Source organism: Bos indicus, chromosome X (genome assembly GCF_029378745.1).
Source record: "Bos indicus isolate NIAB-ARS_2022 breed Sahiwal x Tharparkar chromosome X, NIAB-ARS_B.indTharparkar_mat_pri_1.0, whole genome shotgun sequence".
Taxonomy (NCBI): Eukaryota; Metazoa; Chordata; class Mammalia; order Artiodactyla; family Bovidae; genus Bos; species Bos indicus.
Window position 1 is genome coordinate 143,898,854 of NC_091789.1, and position 18,838 is coordinate 143,917,691.

Consider the following 18,838-nt stretch of genomic DNA (forward strand, 5'->3'; position numbering starts at 1 on the left):
GATGTGAGAGTTGGACTGTGAAGAAAGCTGAGTGCCGAAGAATTGATGCTTTTGAACTGTGGTGTTGGAGAAGACTCAAGAGTCCCTTGAACTTCAAGGAGATCCAACCAGTCCATTCTGAAGGAGATCAGTCCTGGATGTTCTTTGGAAGGAATGATGCTGAAGCTGAAACTCCAGTACTTTGGCCACCTGATGCGAAGAGTTGACTCATTGGAAAAGACTCTGATGCTGGGAGGGATTGGGGGCAGAAGGAGAAGGGGATGACAGAGGATGAAATGGCTGGATGGCATCACTGACTCGATGAACGTGAGTCTGAGGGAACTCCAGGAGTTGGTGATGGACAGGGAGGCCTGGCGTTCTGCGATTCATGGGGTCACAGAGTTGGACACGACTGAGGGACTGAACTGAACTGAACCCATGCATGTGGTATGTCACGGTGCTCTGGTTAATCAAGTGACAGAAACTAACTTAATGAATGCTTGTACCCAGTGAGTAGCAACTTGTTTCTTTTTTATGACATCCTAGAAGACCTATAGGTGGGGTTTTCGTTTCTTATTTTTAATTTCTTTTTCTAAGTAGGGACTCGTGTCACTGTCCATGTAAATCACCTTCGCTAATCACCTCAACCTTTCATGGCTGCCATAAGTATACAACTGGATTTCTGGAACTTCTGAGGGAGAATAAAGTCTTTCCATAGGCCCTCAGGACTGTGCCCTTGCATCAGGCATTTCCCAGGTGACTGAATTAGACACCTTCAGCTAGGTTTTCATTGACTTCTGATGTGTCCTGATACATATTTCAATAAACTAGAGGAAGTTACTAATAGTCGACCATTTTTTACATACACATAGTCCCATATCCTTTGACCTAACAGAACACTGAAAGAGGTGGCACCATTACCGCTAATTGTCCTCTCGGGTGTCACCCCAATGTCCATCCATGTCTAGTAGGGCCTGTCCAGGATCACTGGCCCAGGAATTCATGTTGTGTTTGCTGTAGAGGTCTGTTTATATGACCAAACCTGCACTAAACTACACAGGATTACCACCTCAGCTGCTGTCTTAAGAAAGATCTGCTAAGACTACCTCATCCCTTCAGCTGATGTTTGCAAATGCTGTTAATCACAGACCAAGAACAGAACATCCGAACCTTTAGTGAAGCGTGTTTCTTTCTTTGCTTCAATTTACTTGCTTATGCTGTTTCCAATAAGTGGATCTTATGCTCACTTAATGGATGACCCCTAAAGTGCCGTTTATTGGATTTGAAATGTTGAAGAAGTCTGTTTATTGGTAAATGAAAAAGTAGACTTCATTTATTTACATTGTTCCCTTTTCTTAAGAGTTTTAGGGATGATTTCTGGAGATAACATATTTTATAACACAAAGCAGGGTAGGGACTTCCCTGGTGGTCCAGTGGTTAAGCTCTGCGCTTCTAATGCCTGGGGTACAGGCTTGATCCCTGGTCGGGGAACTAAGATCTCTCATGCTGTGCCACGTGGGCAAAACATAAAAAAGAAATTTAAAAAAAAAAACTTTTTTAAAAAAGCAAAGTAATTCTCACTTCAAACACTTAAGTTTAATTCCTGTAGCAATTGGTCCTGATCAGACCTTTGGTTTTTTAACTTTGCTTCAACGATCCTGTCTGTTCTTATATTTTGGTGCAGATGAAATGGTGCATATTTGTAAAGTGCCTGGCAACATGCTTGGCTCATAGTAGATACTTACAAGGAGTATTTGTTAAAAACACCCCTGTAGGCATTCCTGTCCTTCTGCATAATGAGAAGATGGAAGAGAGAACTAGCAACCCATCATGGTATCTCTTACTGGTGGAAGTGCCCTTTTTTTTGGTTTTTAATTGCTTTACAGTGTTATCTTGGTTTCTGCCATGCATCACCATGAATCAGCCATCAGATCAGATCAGATCAGTCACTCAGTCGTGTCTGACTCTTTGCGACCCCATGAATCGCATCAGCCAGGCCTCCCGGTCCATCACCAACTCCCGGAGTTCACTGAGACTCACGTCCATTGAGTCAGTGATGCCATCCAGCCATCTCATCCTCCGTCGTCCCCTTCTCCTCCTGCCCCCAAATTCCTCCCAGCATCAGAGTCTTTTCCAATGAGTCAACTCTTCACATGAGGTGGCCAAAGTACTGGAGTTTCAGCTTTAACATCATTCCTTCCAAAGAAATCCCAGGGCTGATGTCCTTCAGAATCAGCCATAGGTATACATATGTCCCATCCCTCTTGAACCTCCTTCCCCGCTCCCATCCCATCCGACCCCACTAGGTTGTCACAGAGCACTGGGTTGAGTTCCCTGTGTTATACAGCAACTTCCCATCAGCTGTCTGTTTCACATATGTTCATGTATATACTTCAGTGCTACTCTTGCAATTCCTCACCCCACCCCCCGCCGCTGTGTCCCTAAGTCGGTTCTCTGTGTCTGAGTCTCTGTTGAAACTGCCCTTTCATATACCTCCCAGAGATTATCGAACACATTTCTCCCAGAGACCTTGTTATCTAGAGCTGATGTTTTTTATGTAGATGCAGAACTGTGTGATGGCTTCATATAAAAATGTAGAAAATAGACTGTCTCACAAATATGTCCATGAAGCTAAGATTCTGTTTTAGGAGGCTCATCTCTTCTCTTGCACTCTGACTTTGGTTGGACATGGGAGTATTAGAATAAAGATGGTATTATGGGGACTTCCCTGGTGGTCCAGTGGTTAGGACTCAGTGCTTTCACTGCCATGGCCGCAAGTTCAATCCCTGGAGAGGGAGCAAGGTACCGCAAGCCACATGGTATGACCAAAAAATAAATTAAAATGGTATTATGCTTATTGTTTTCATAAGTGCAGGACAGATTTTGAATTATGGTAAAAATAAAAGGTAACTGTAATAGTTTAATTTGTCAAGAGATTCTTTTCCCTTTAGTAATGTGGCAGTGGCTGCAGTCCCGTTGATGTCCATAGCTCAGGAAAGCGTTTCATTCCCTTTCCACACACGTTTTGTTTGTTGACTTCCTCCTGTGCTGTTGGTGCATGGGTACAGTGAAAGTATCTGGGGTTACAAAGATGAATAGGACATCACTCTTGCTCCTGAGAGTTTTCTAGTCTCCTAGAAGAGACAGACTGAAGAAGATGTGATTACAGTGCCACATGGAAGTAAAACAGCAGAGATGTAGCATGGTTTGCTCAAGCTGGTGCTTACCGTCTCCTGGCTCAGTGTACCTCCTCTAACCTCTGTGTTTAGGGTCCTTACTGCAGAAAAGGAGGGGAATATTTACACTACAAAATTTGGCAAAGGATTCAGACAAGGTGAAAAGTGGTGCTGTCCCATAGAGTAAAAATGCAGCATAATTATAAACTCTAATTTGTGAAAATATAGGCTGCTGCTGCTGCTGCTAAGTCACTTCAGTCATGTCCGACTCTGTGCGACCCCATAGACGGCAGCCCACCAGGCTCCCCCGCTCCTGGGATTCTCCAGGCAAGAACACCGGAGTGGGCTGCCATTTCCTTCTCCAATGCATGAAAGTGAAAAGTGAAAGTGAAGTCGCTCAGTCGTGTCCGACCCTCAGCGACCCCATGGACTGCAGCCTTCCAGGCTCCTCCATCCATGGGATTTTCCCCTTTCAAAGCTAAAGTTTAGATCATGACATATGTGCACCATGACTTACTTTAGGATTTTAAAGAAAAAAAATATCTGGGTGTAAGCCTGTTCCTTGGTGGCTCAGATGGTAAAGAATATGCCTGCAAGGCAGGAGACGTGGGTTCGATCCCTGGGTCGGGAAGATCCCTAGAGAAGGAAATGGCAACCCACTCCACTATTCTTGCCTGGAGTATCCCATGGACAGAGGAGCCTGGTCGGCTACAGTCCATGGGGTCGCAAAGAGCCAGACACAACTGAGTGGATAAACAACAGCAATGATGACAAATCTTGGCTTCTTTTTGTTTTTTAAAGAGCTGGTTGTTAAACATTTACCAGCATACCACTGAGTGTCTATAAACTACAGAGTGAAGAGAAGGGATTACTTTGTTTTGGGACAACTGGGGAAGCCACAAAATAGTGTTGACATTCTGACCTTGTAGGATGCAGTAGGAATGGGCCAAAGGAGAGGAAAGATGGATGAAACTTTGACAGGGCACAGAGCCTGTGAGAGGAAATCCCAACTCATATTTTCCTCGGAGGTGATGACAGCAGAAGGCAAATGCAGTCGTGAGAAGCTTCTGTTGAAGGTGATAAATAGATATGCCTTGGGACTTCACTCTGGTGATATTTAGAGGCAGCAGCCCTGGGTAATTTCCTGTGTCCTGGGGCTCAGGGTATACCTAGGGCAGGAACAGGTACAGTATTTTTTTGAAGTGAATCAGAGCCCTCTGCACCAGGATAAAATGCAGATTCCCAGGCTCCTCCTCAAACGTATTGATCAAATTCCCTTGGAGTCACAGGCCCAGGGACTGACATTTTTCACAATGTCCCCAGAAGTTTCCTGGACAGTTAAGTTGGAGAACCAGTATTTTTGTTTTGTTTTGTTTTTGGAAACGAGTATTTCAAAGCCAGTCCATCAGTGATTCTCCACTGGGCATGATTTCTCCCTTGGTGTTGTCTGGAGACATTACTGATTGTCATGACTGTGGAAGGGTTCCTGTATCTGGTGGCCTGAGGCCAGAGACACTGCTCGACATCCCCCAGTGCACAGCACAGCACCCCCCAACGGAGAATGATCTGACCCCAAATGTCAATAGGGTTGAGGCTCAGAAACCCTGGTTTAGGCTCTGTAGTAAATACATGAAGAGGACTGAAGTCTGGTTGTGTCACTGGGTGGTTCCTTACCTTGCTAAGGTGGGGGGCTGGAATGGGGTTATGGACCTCCATGTCCAGATATGGGGCTGCCAAGTTTTCTTGGAACCGGGCAGAGCTGACATCTACTGAATCCATTCAGATGATAGGCTGGAAGCTGCTCATTCATTGATTTGCTAAGGGTTTTGTTTGTTTGTTTTTTCTCCCCTCTGATACCAATTTTTTTTTCTTTATTGAATTATTCTCACAAAATTTTTGCCACTTCTTTGGGAAAAAGCTTTGCTCAGCTTGTGCTGGTTATTTTTCCTTTCCATCCAAAAGACAGAGTGACCTTGAGACCATATTGATTAAGAATTGAAAAGCGTTCCTGTGTATAGAAAATACAGAAAGCAAACTTTGGAAATTCTTTTTCAAAGAATTTACGTTTAAATCACAAACTTAAAACTCCAGGGTTTAAGTGTGTAAGAAGATCTCTTACTGAGATCCTGTCCAGCTTGTCTCTGAATAAGTTCATCAGATCAACCTTGTAGGTAAGGTGAACTTGAGTGAAAGGTAGACACACGTCTTTAATTTTTTTTTTCTTCTTAACCAAACCTCAGTGCCTATTTTTCTAATAACAGTTTTATTTAAAATTCTGCTTTGGGCCCTTATTGGGTAAAGATTCTCATTCATTTGCCATGTTTCAGCAGACTTGTGTGCCCTTTACCATTAAGATCTGTCTCTTAGACAGATGCACAGTTCATCTATATGGAAGCGAGGTGGATGACATCCTCCGCCCCACCCCGAGTGCTGGTTTCGGTTCAGGTGTTCTGAGTAACAATTAGCTTCCCTCCCCAGTGTTCGGTGCGAGATACCCTTTTCGAAATCCGCCTGGGTCCTGCGTGTGACACTTTTCTGCTTGCAGTCGTTTTGTCCCTCTCAAATGCTTGCGTGCTTTTAGGGAGCTCTTAAAAGGCCAGGCCTTAAACTAGTTAAGCTTTGAGGCGAGCCGGAGCTGTGAGATAAGAATAGAACGCATCTTTTACTCCGGGAGCTGGGGAGGCTGTTTCCAGCTGCTTCCAGTCATTGAAATCCTGAAAGCTCTCTAATCCTCGCGGAGGCAGCCCCTCCGGCTCCCAGGGCCCACCCCCTTCTCCTGATTGGCGAGGCTCCTCCGGGGCCCCCGCCAGCCACCTACGACGTCTCTGAGACCCAATTTGAAATAAGAGCCAGGCGGTCCCCGCTTCCCTGCGCCCGACTTTTCATAGGCTGGGAAGCGAAGCTTGAGAAACTTGACGTTGTCTTGGGCAGAGTGCGTGTAGCAACAGATCAAAGGAAAAAGGGGAAGAAAACGTGTTCTCAGCTGCCTGGCGAACTCGCTGAGTTGCTTTTGTCTTGCGGGCTTCTGCTGGCTTTGGTGTTTCCCCTCGGAAGACCGCGGCGTGGGCTTCCAGGCGGCTCGCTCCCTGCTGGATGGGTGATGGAACTCTAAACATGAGGCAGGTGAGCTCTGGGGGCTGCAGGGGCGGGTGGAGAGGGAGGGCGCAGCGTGGGACCCCTGGGACGTGACTCCGGAGGGCTGGCCGGATGAGCAGATGCCTGGCCGAATGGTTCCATTTGGCGGAAGAACGGGGCTGCCTTTTCCTAAAGTAACCCGTGAAGCAGATCTCCTGAGGTTCCCCCCACTTCTGCCTCTAATGGGGATTGGCGATGTCAGGCAGTCATTGTAAAAGACTTAAACGCGGTTCGTAGAACATGTAAATCACTTCCAGTTTGCGGTGGCTGGAAGGTATTGTTCGGGATCTATCTGAAGCTCTGAGCCTCTTTCCTGAGCTTTGGGTGAGAATAAAGACAACGGAATATCCTGAAAAAGAATTGAAGGGGGCCTCTTATCTCGTTTGGGCTCCCCATCCTGAGCACTTACTGTGTTTATGGCTGCGAAGGTGGCACCAGCCCGAAATGAGCAGACAGTCCTTCCAGGAAAATTGTGTTTTTCTGTTCTAGCAGTTTTGAAACTGTTATTGCTTCTGGACAGGAGAGGACAGCCCTGAGAGTAGTGAGCCGAGAAAGGGCTCGGGGATTACTTCCATGAGTCTTTGAAAAGAATTCTAAACCAGCAGCTTCTTCCGTGGCTGCGGGGCATGATGATAAAATTTCTTATCAGCCTAAGTCGAGGTTTATAGCTCTGCCTGTAAGAAAAGCAAAAAGTGAGTGTGTACAAAGCCAAGAAAAGGGTGTGATTTATAACAACCAAAGTTATAGAAGAATCTTATGTCAATATTTCAGTATCAAGATCTGTACTCATATAAGGGGCAGAGAAACTGGAAAAACATGCTAGTAGGCTGGCAAGGGCAGAAAACTCCAAGAGGAGTGATTGACTTTGCCAGCTCTAAGTAAATGTGGGTGGGAAAAGTTAGCGTCCATGTTACCACTAGGAAAACTCTGCACTTTTTTCTTCTAAGTGGGTTGTGCACTCACCACCCCGTGCGCTTTGGGGTAAATGAGTTGCATTAGGAGCAAACTTTCTGTTTCGGGGCTGGAGTGAGGGGGTTAGAACTTTCCCTTTCCTGTAGTCTAGGGCAGTGAAGCAGAGCCCCCTGTGTACAATCAGGTTTCGATAAGACTCTCTGCCTTCTTGCCTCCTTGCCTGCTCACTAAGCAAGTGGCAGTGAGTGCAGAAAAGTAGGCTTACACTGGCAAGCACTTGTGTGTTTCCAGTGAATTGCTCTTCCTCTTGCTGGAGACTGGGGCGTTGATCAGTTTCAAGTTCTGCAAACTCACGGTTTGACCCCCCTTCTTTTTCTGTTGAGCAGTCCTGCCCGATGGGATGAGGGAAAGAAGCAAGAAGCCTAAATGGAAAGGATTTAGCCAAAGGAAAAAGGAACGCAAAACATTTTTGACAAAGGTCCTGGGCTGGAACAAAGAAGTCATTTGATCCGTTGCAGAGCCACCTGTCCTCTTGGTATCTGAACTCACTTTTCAGAATCCCTGTTCCCACACAATTCCTTGATGCCAGAGGCATGCTGTCCGAAGCTTGGCACGGGTTTTCCCATGCCTTGCTCCTTGTGGCATTCACATAAATTGGACTTCAGCCCAGTCATGAAGTTTTAAGGGTACACATGGAGTAACTCAGTCATTTAATGAATGGGCAGCTTTTCATCCCATAACTGTATGTCCAGTAATTTTTTTGGCCTGTTTGGTACTTGAAAAGAGGGTGGATTGGGGTGGGATGACAGGGAGAGAAGTGGGGTGGGGGGTGGAGTCAGGGCTCTTCGGAAGAATCTAGGCAGTTCCAGCGAGTCGGGAATCTGACACATTGTTCTGCAACAGGAATGTGGAGGGGAATGAGATGGTGGAGTTACCGGCTTGGATTAAGCCCAACTCGATTTGAGTTTCTTTTCAGGAGAAACTCGTCCAGGTGGGGTGACTCGCACCCACCCGCAAATTTGTCATCTCAGCCCGGCAGCTCCAGTTGGGCTTGCAGGGTTAACTATCAAAGAGATCCATGTGTCACCAGCTCAGCAACGAAATCCAATCTCTTCCCCGAGGAGTGATCCATCCCCAGGGCTGCACAGACTCTGAACAATGGCGTGGCAGCCAAGAGACCCCCGCCCGTGACTAGCCACAGTGGGTAGCCATAAGTAGCCAGCAGAATTAGAAAGCTGCCTGACTGGCCATGAGATTCAGAGGGGTTTTGCCTTCTGCCAGGTAGGAGGAAGAAGAACTGGTGCAGAGAGATAGTGTTCTTTGAGGATTCCTAAGGTCACACTGAGTTGAGCCAAAAGAAGAGGGTGAACCTGATTTGCCTCTATCAGGAAGTCATTTTAAAGCATGTGCCAACCTTTCTCTGCCCACTGATCATAAATGGGAAACTTCTGAAACTTCCTTGAGCAGGAATTTGCTGTGTTCCCAGGCAAAAAGAAAGGCACGGCCACCTGTTCAAGCAGCCCAGCCAAAAACAACAGGTTTGCCTGTGGCATTCCCACAACTGCAGATGCCCTCCTCAAATGGCACACCACCCATTGTCCCTGCAAATGAGAAGACCAAATAATTGTCTCTCGAGCTAGGGGGAAAAATCAGGTTCTTCAGACAACGTTGCCTACCAGATGTATTTTGGGTTTTTAATACGTGATGATTTTAGGAAACACTCCAAGAAAAGAGGGTGCTCACTCTATTTCTGATGGACTGAAATCATTGCAGTTGCCCGTAGCATGAAGGGAAAGAATGAGGTATTAACCAGCGCTTTAAGCAGCTGCTAAATTCTTGCATGGCTGGGATAGTGCTATTACAAGGAAGTTGTGACTCAGTTTGATCAGTTTTGCATTCTTCAGATTCCAATTAAAATGCCCAAGGACATCTGGTTTAATAATGAGTGTCTTTGTATTAGTCTTTCCTTTGAGGATTAGAGAGTCCTTTACAAACACGATCTATTTATTCTCTGCCATATCCCCAGGAGAGAATGAAATGGCAATTTGATCCTCATAGAAAAAAATGGTGAGGTGAAGGCAGAGAAAGGTGAAGTAGAGAGATACAAGGCAAAGTAGGTACAAGCCTGAGATGAATGCTACCCAGCCGGAAAGACAGACAGCTTGCACAGGCTCAGAATGGCCAGTGAGTGGAGGGATTAAAGGCAACTCTCTTACAGCTTCCCTTTTCTTATTCTATAATCAGCATATATTGTCCCAAGTATGTTTTATGGTTTTCTTCATTTGAAAGTCAAGTCTATAAAAGTGTAAAAGGCATTTCTGTTCTCATTTGTCCCAACATTGACATCACCATTGTCATTTTCATGACATCACCTAGACAGATACTGAAACTAACCAGAATTTAAAGTCTGTATCTGAGACATGGTCCTTTCACCAGATACCATAGGGTTTTTAAGTTTTTGCACATGGTTTGGAGGTCCAGTATCTTCAACACACCTTAGAATTTTCATTTATTCTCTACTGTCTCTCCTTGGCAGGGAATTTTATAATCGTGGCTTGTTGTCAGATTAAAGATCTTTATTGGTCGTGTTGAAATAGTTTTTTCGAGTTGGCTTTTCCTTGCCATTCGTTAGGACCTGTGCTTGTAGTTTGCTTGACTAGGGACTTCATAGGCTGTGAGCAAATCCTTTAATTGATACTTGCATATTATCCTCAGACATTCCAGCAAGTTTTAAGGCTAAGTGTGTATGTGGATATCTCCTGGCTTTGATCCCTTGTGTGGTAAATAGACATTCAAGGTAGCCATGGCAACCTGGGCTGTGCCTTGGTGAAAGAAGGGGATTTGGTCACTGGACAAAGAGTAATTTGTTTGATTAGAAAAAGGTGGGACCGATCAGGGCATTTTTTTTTTAAACCTGCGTGATTTAGGGATCACAGTTCATCCAAACCATTTAGATTTTTCTCAATAGGCAAAAAGAATGACTGGCTAACTGCGACGAGCGTATGTTGCCGACGTAATTTAAATACTTTTTTATCAAGTGGTTGCTACTTTCAAAAAGCTACTAATAGAATGAAAGGGAAGTCCAAAGTATTATATCAGTTTTCCTGTTGTACATAGTATGAATTTTCAGAGCTTGGTGGAATTTTAAAAAGAAATACCCAAAGCTGATTGGGCAGTGTGCATTTCAGTTATCCACCTGCAGAGGTCAGGCTTGAAGTGTCTATGATGGAAGGCCAGGCGGTGGACGCTGCCGCTGGGAACTGGGATCAGTCAGAGAGAATTGTTGGGCTTTTTTTGAACAGTTAGTTAGCGATTCTTTACTCTTGTGACCAAAGCCACAGATGAAACTGAGTTCATTCAAGGAGGAGAATATCAAATACACCGTGATTAAAGAAAGGGCTCCAAAAGCCAGGTCAAATGGGAATCTAATCTCCATTAAGATACGGGACAGTTTATCAACACGATGCTTTTTGGCTCCTTATCAACTCCTTTTATTTCACATGAAACCCATCTCCAAGGTTTTGTTGTAGAAGATTGTTTGCCTCGTTTTATGAAGTGGCATAGAAATTCCTTTAAATGGAAGGACAAAATATTAGGGACTCTTCCAGATCCACATGAACTTTTTTCCCTCCAGGGAAAGATATTTCATTGACATGAGCAGGGAAGTTAATGCCTACAGAAGGTCATGTGATGTTAAAGAGGTCAGAAAATTTGAGGCACGGAAAAAAAAATAATGCTAAGGGAGGACTTGGCTGTAAAACAAAGAAAAACCACAAAACCTTAATAACTTGCGTGCTTTGTGCTATAAAAGAGAAGTTCTCAGTAAAAAGAGCAACAACAACAACAAAAAGGAAGAGGTGCTGTTCATTAGCAGTAGATTTTTATATATAGTCAAATATTTATGATGTTGTTTAATCGCTAAGTTGTGTTTGACTCTTTTGCAACCCCATGGACTGTAGCCCACCAGGCTCCTCTGTCCATGGGATTTCCCACACAAGAATCCTGGAGTGGGTTGCCATTTCCTTCTCCACTATCTATGACGAAATAGTACAAAAAGGAGAAATAATATACAGATTCTCCTTCATTTCTTATATTATTCAAAGACATTTACTGAATACTTACAGAATTAATGTATTCATTAGTTCATTCAGTAAAACTATCCTAAATGATTCCCTGGAGACTCAGAGGTAAAGAATCCACTTGCCAGTGCAGGAGACTTGGGTTCCATCTCTGGGTCGGAAAGATCCCCTGGAGGAGGGCATGGCAAACCACTCCTGTATTCTTGCCCAGAAAATCCTATGGACACAGGAGCCCGGTGGGCTATAGTCCATGGGGTCAAGAAACAGTCAGATACAACTTAGTGACTAAATGACAACAATAATAAATGATTATTATATGTCAGGCCACTTTTGGGTTGCAAACATGATTTTGATACAGGCCCTGCACTCAAAGAACTTTTAATTTTATGTCTACTTTATTATACCAATAGCACAGTGTAAGTTATGCATGGGTAAAATGCCTGCTCATTAATAACTATATTTATATGATTAAGAATCCACTTAATAAATTGGTGGTAGCCAAAACATTACTGAACTGAGAAAGCTTGAGAAAGGATTTGTAATTGTGAGATTTAATTTTTACCCACATATCCATTTGTGGGACTGTATGAAATCCTAGTTTAAATAAATGTATGCTAATTAGTAAAGTCATTTAATTCATTTTTCTCAGTAGAGAAAAATAACTCATAGGTGGTGGTCCCCCAAATCTAGGAATGCGTGATGTTCTCAGAGTTTGTTGTTTGAAACCCAGAACACTTTCCAATGAGAAATGGTGCCTAATTGGGACTAAAATACTATTTTAAAAAATAACCAGTCTGATTAATGACAGATGAAGTTCTGCATTTTGAGGGCACGCCTCCACGTTGTACAGGATGGAACATAGAGAAGGTGTTGTATACTTTCAGTAATAGGCCAGTCTTAAAATACCTGAGGTAGGAAAAGTTTGCACTAGTTTTCACCTTTTTCCACGTTTCTAGTATCCTCTGGGTCGCACTGGGATATCTGTCCCAGACATATCCTAATACCCAATCAACCGAGCTGCCGTCATTGCTTCGTCTTCCCTCGCTCCCCTCCCCAACCTCCAAACCACACTCTTGTTTCCTCTAGACAATGCTCTTGACCAGATGTTGGGAGAAAAGCGATGTGAATGTGCTAAAGCTCATGACTCTTTGCCCTCTAACCCCCAGGATGAATCTTTTTTTTTTTTTTTTTCTGGACAAATCTTTAATTGGGGACATAGCAGGCTCTAGAGCCTGGAGCTGCAGAAACCACAAATGCCCTTTCCAGGACAATGTTTGTGGGCAGGGTCATGCCTTGGGCAGACAGGACTTGCTGGTGTGTGTGCCCATGGGTCAGACCTCTTCGCTAGTTCTTTTCTTAGCATCCTGCCTGAATTTCTGGACTCCCTGGGGTCTTTGTGAGTGACACCTGGGGGCCAAGTGAGGGGAGTGATGTCATTTGTGGGTTTGTTGTTTGTAAGTACAGGCTTTGTACACTGAGCACTGTCTACTTGGATCAGAGTAAATGGAAAGGATATAGCTGCAACTTCCTCTTATCCACACAAGTATTGGAAAGGGTGTATTTATTTCCAATTATTCCTTTGTCTGCCTATCTTGGGACTGAGTTAGTCAAGAGCATGAGTTAAAATACCTCTTAACACATTACTGACCAGGAGATTTTTTGCAGAAGCTAATGCCTGTGGCCGGTGATTTGTTTTGTAAGTGAATGTTGAAACATCTCAAGTCAATAATGTTTGGGTAACAATAGATGTATTCATACATCTCTGGTCAGTAAGTTGTTCATTACCTTGAAAGCTCAAGTCCAAGCACAGTGCCTGACTCACAATAAGAATCCATAAATATTTTTTTCCATTTGCAGCAACATGGATGAACCTAGGGATTGTCCTATTAAGTGAAGTCAGCCGGACAGAGAAAGAAACATCATGATATTGCTTACATTGTGGAAGCTTAAAAAAAAAAAAAAAGAAAGAAAGAAATTATATACAAAGCCAAAATAGGCCCACAGACATAGGAAACAAACTTACAGTTAGTTACAAAAGAGAAAAGGAGGGGATGAATTAGGAGTTTGGAATGACTGTATACACACTACTATATATAAAATAGATAATCAGCAAGGCCCTACTGTATAGCACAGGGAACTATACTCAATATTTTGTAATAACCTATAAGGGAAAAGAATCTGAAAAAAAAATAGTTGTTTAGTCACTGAGGCATGTCTGACTCTTTGTGACCCTATAGACTGCAGCATACCAGGCTTCCCTGTCCTTCACCATTTCCTGGAGTTTGCTCAAACTCATGTTCATCGAGTCGGTGATGCCATCCAACCATCTCATCCTCTGTCGTCCCTTCTCCTCCTGCCTTCAACTTTCCCCACATCAGAATCTTTTCCAGTGAGTCAGCTCTTCGCATCAGGTGCGCAAAGTAGTGGAACTTCAGTTTCAGCTGAGTCCCTTCAATGAACATTCAGGATTGATTTCCTTTAGGATTGACTAGTTGGATCTCCTTGCAGTCCAAGGGACATTCAAGAATCTTCTCCAGCACCACAATTCGAAAGCATCAATTTTCTGGAACTCAACCTTCTATGGTCCAACTCTTATATCCATACATGACTACTGGAAAAACCATAGCTTGAACTGTATGGACCTTTGTTGGCAAAGTGATGTCTCTGCTTTTTAATATGATTTCTAGGTTCATTATAGCTTTTCTTCCTGGAAGCAAGTGTCTTTTAATTTCATAGCTGCGGTCACCATCTGCAGTGATTTTGGAGCCCAAGAAAATAAAATTTGTCACTGTTTCCACTGTTTCCCCATCTATTTGCCATGAAATGATGGGACCAGATGCCATGATCTTAGTTTTTTAAATGTTGAGTGTTAAGCCGGCTTTTTCACTCTCCTCTCTCACTTGCATCAAGATGCTCTTTAGTTCCTCTTTGCTTTCTCCTATTAGAGTAGTGTCGTCTGTATATCTGAGGTTATTGATATTTCTTCAGGCAATCTTGATTTTAGCTTGTGCTTTATCCAGCCCGGCATTTCACATGATGTACTCTGCATATAAGTTAAATAAGCAGGGTGACAGTATACAGCCTTGACATACTCCTTTCCCAGTTTTGAACCAGTCCGCTGTTCCACGTCCTGTTCTAACTGTTGCTTCTTGACCTGTATACAGGTTTCTCAGGAGGCAAGTCAGGTGGTCTGGTATTCCCATCTCTTAAAGAATTTTCCGCAGTTTGCTGTGATCCACACAGTCAAAGGCTTTAGTCAGTGCAGCAGATGTAGATGTTTTTCTGGAATTCCCTTGCTTTTTCTATGATCCAACGGATGTTAGCAATTTGATATCTGGTTCCTCTGCCTTTTCTAAATCCAGCTTGTACATCTGGAAGTTCTTGGTTCATGCACTGCTGAAGCCTAGCTTGAAGGATTTTGAGCATTACCTCAAAAAAAATAGTGATGTGTGTGTGTGTGTGTGTATGATTCATTTGACTGTGTGGCTGATACTAACACAACATTGTAAATCAACTATACTTCAATAAAAAATAAAATTTTAAAAGTAATCAATAAATATTTTTCAGGTGCATCCTGGGTGAATTTTGACAGGAAAGAAAATGGAAAATGCTCTTTAAGATCAACAGAGTATGAGAAAGAAAGGGCATTAGACAGGTTGGGGGAACAGCATGAACTGAATAGGCTGCCGCCAGAGAAAAAGGAAAGTGGTTTGCCATTGCTTAACCATCTAGTCCTCTCGGTTGTGTTCTGCGTGAGGCCACAACTCAGAGTGTGGCAGGTAGCTTGTCTTATGTACTCCATGATGGGGCTACAGAAGTGATTAAGAAAGGGGACATGTCCTCCAACAGCTCAAAGCCTAAAAACAAAGATGGAATCTGCTGCTTGCACTTATTGAGCCAAACCTGATGTTTTAGCCTTTGGTCCACGTGCAGTGGGTTTATTTTGCCAGGTGAGTGGCATGTCCAAGGTGACTCAGCAACTGAGAGCCTACTTCCGGAAGGACTCTGAAGTCTTCCACTTTATCTCATGCATATGGCAGCCACATTTTCTGCAGTGAAGCTTGAGTCATATGCTGGACACATCATTTTCACTGTTTCTGGTGTGACAGACTATCTGAGAGTTATGGTTAAAATGATGAAATAGAAATTTCTGAGAGATTGAGTGGTTTATGGAGACAACAGGACTAATACATTTTCCAAGGGTCCATATGGTAGACTGTGTTATCTGTATCTATCCAGTTGTGAAGTGTGCCTTCAGTTGTATGTATTTTAAAGTGATCTTCCCTAAACAATTAGGAGAAAAGGAGCTGTTTGACAAATGGAATTCGTTGAGTGCCCTGCTGAGTTCCCAGTAGCTAGATGAGTGGCCAGATAAGGCGAAATGTAAATGAAAGACGTCACCCAATATTAGAAGTCTACACAGGATCAAGTCTCCTGTAGGAGATATATTAGGAATTAAGACAAAAAGTGCTGATTAAAAGTTTAGCATTTGTGGGATAAAGTGTTAGCACAGAGGAATGCATTACGTTCTATGAGGGAGCAAAGTTTACATTTAGAATGGGTGTCTCCTAGATTCCCCATCTTATTCTCTGTTGACTGTACCACATGCCTTCTAATTTGGATGTTTGGAGATCACGTGCTAATTTAATGTGCTAATAAGTTCCAACAAATTGGCTAATAGGTTGATGGTTTATAATAAGTCAAGAATCAGCAAAGATTGTATCACTTTTAGGAGAAAATACTATCCAAAAAATCCAGATAGTCTTGCTCTGTGGTTTGTTTTTTTTCTTTTTTTTTTGACCATGCCACAGGGCATGCGGGGTCTTTGTTCCTAGACCAGGGATCAAACCTGTACCCCCTACACTGGAAGTGCAGAGTCTTAACCACTGGACCACCAGAGTCCCCCAAGTAGTCTTATATTTAATTTTGTGCTATTTTGTCTATATGGTCTTGGCTCTGATTTTTGATACATTTGAAAATGTCAGAGAGGAACAACTGGGAGAATTATGTTTCCAAAAGAAGAAAGTTTAAGGAGTGAGATGAGTCCTTGTGTGTGTGTGTGTGTGTGTGTGTGTGTGTGTGTGTGTGTTTTAACAAATGAGTCAGCTGAGCTTTGTGGAAATAGTTTAGGAAAGTGAAATGGGAACAATTAGAAGGGAGAAGAAAGTGTGTGTTGTTTCAGTCAACCTATGGGGAAAGTGGAGTAGAAAAATTGTCTATTCAGTAAGTGACTGGGTTTTTTTCATTGGTCAGTGTTTCATGCAGATTTCTAAAGAAATAGTGATGAGGCAGCCCTTTGCGTATGGCTGTGAGCTAAAGAAGGAAACCAAGTTGTAATAACTGATAGAAAGAAGTGTGGCTTTCTGAGTAGAGAAAAACATGATAGTAGACTATTCAGTAATGAATATTTATTGCTTAATGCTTCTTAGCCTGGAGGAGACACTTTCTGAATATTTTGAACAGTTCCCCTTTCTAACATTTAAGCTGTCAGAATTGAATAGTCCACATGTAAACTACATTGTTTTGGTTTAACTAACAAAGAGTGATAAGACGTGAATAGTTTGTGACAGCCTGAACATTGATAACAGAAGACATTAATGCCTGCAGACACAGCCTACATGGTAAGATTCTGGGAGCAAAAATGCTTATTATGTTAGGCCAACGTGCTTTGACCTAGTTTTGCTTTTCTGCTTGGAAATTATGTCAGAATTCGTTACATCATCCCTGTGGATGAGCAATTGCACGTTCTTGTTTATTTCAGCATCATTTTATTCGCCTGTGTATTTAGTTCTGACCTCCAAGAAGCCAAACTAATCCTCACTGACTTGCCTTTTCCTTTTGAAATGAGTCTCCTGCATGCTAAAGAGAGAGGATTTTATGTATTAACAAAACAATCTAGGATGCAGTCTTCAAAGACATGAATTTCTCCTTGATGGGAGCCACAACTGCCCTCTTGAAGGCTCTAAGAGGCCAAGTAGTTTTCCTTTCTTTGTCTTATGGGGATGGTTCAGATTACTGTGCCAGAGTTGAATAACAAAAAAATTAAATAAGACAGGGAGGTTGATGGGGTACTTCTCAGCCCATCATCTTTAAGTGTGTCCATTGCATGTTTCTGCTTTCTTCATCCAGTCAAAACTGGCCTCACATATTTTTCCTATTTAACATTTTTATTGAATAATTTTCGAAATGAATTATTTCTTCAGTTGATTTCAAACACATTTCCCCCTTGCCATTTAATACTTTGTATCACGAGGGGAAAGAACCGTTTAATTCTTTCATACATTTATGAATTCCAGTCTTCAAAGAGTGTGAGTTCTTCCACTGATCCATTGACGTCGAATTTACAAGTATAATTTGCTACCAAAAGACCTTGAACGGTTTTTGGTGCGCACATTTTGGCATTCCTTATTAACAAGTGTAATCAGGCAAAAGCCTGCCAGAATATGTATTTGTGGTTCCTCTTGAAAAATCGACCATTTGCTCTTGTTTTCTAATGAAATCCCTTTGTTGTTAGCTCCTTTGCAAATCCGGTGTCTGAAGGCAGAAAACCTAAGAAGGGAGTGTCCCCTTCAAAGCATTCCCAAACCCACCGAATTTTAACCAGGTAAATTGCTGATTAGCTATGGGTCATTTAAAGAAACAGTATGAAAGTAATTGGGACAGGCACAAGCTCTAACTGTGATCCCAGGGCGCTTCAGAAGTTGATTGAAACAGTAAACGCAGAGGATTCTTTTCCTCAGCTAGTCCTTAAGCTAATTTGAATACAAGCATCTTGAAGAAAAACTTCTTCAGAAGATTTCTGGAACCCCTAATTGGTATACAAACACTGTCACTTCTAAGCTACCTAAAATGTGAAATAGACTCTGCAGCTCCTATGGTGATACTCATTTCTAGGTGTGGATGGTATACTCCCAGCATTTTGTTGTTATTATCACAGGCAGATGCAAATATTTCGCTCATCTTACAGAAACAGTGGCCTCTTGTATAGCCTTTGTGCACCCTATTTTTTTCTGCTTTGTAATTTATCCTGGAGATGTTTTCATAACAGTGGACTTCAAAATGCAAGAGACATGGGTTCGATCCCTGAGGTGGGAAGATCCCTGGAGGAGGAAATGGCAACCTGCTCCAGTATTCTTGCCTGGGAAATTACATGGACCGAGGAACCTGGTGGGTTACAGTCCACAGGGTGACAAAGAGTCGGGCACGACTGGGCTCACACACATGCACACACATACTTGTTTTACAGTGTTGTGTTGGTTTCTGCTGTACAACAGTGTGAACCAGCCATAAGAAGGCATATAACCCCTCCCTCTTGAGCCTCCTTCCTACCCACCCCACCCTCCCGCCATCCCACCCCTCTAGGTTGTCACAGAGCAGCAAGCTGAGTTTCCTGTGTTATGCAGCAGCTTCCCACTAGCTAGCTATTTCACACATGGTACTGTATATATGTCGGTGCTGCTCTCTTGGTAGCACCTTCTCCTTCCGCGCTGTGTCCACAGATCCATTCTCTACATCTGCATCTCTATTCCTGTCCTGCGGATGGGTTCATCAGTACCA

The 18,838-nt window shown here is 43.1% G+C and overlaps 1 protein-coding gene across 3 annotated transcripts in view; it reads left to right on the plus strand.

Annotated features, from left to right (window-relative positions):
- The window catches only part of MID1 (midline 1), a 277,769-nt gene that overhangs the window by 77,662 nt on the left and 181,269 nt on the right, over positions 1–18,838 (plus strand). The window contains exon 1 of one of the 3 annotated variants that reach the window (XM_070784329.1): positions 5,667–6,278. The exons of 1 other annotated variant lie outside the window; for it this stretch is intronic. The gene's annotated coding sequence lies outside the window, so the exon portion shown is untranslated. Of the gene's footprint in view, positions 1–5,666; positions 6,279–18,838 lie in introns of those variants that run through there. One more of the 3 variants, XM_019955846.2, reaches the window with a different exon arrangement.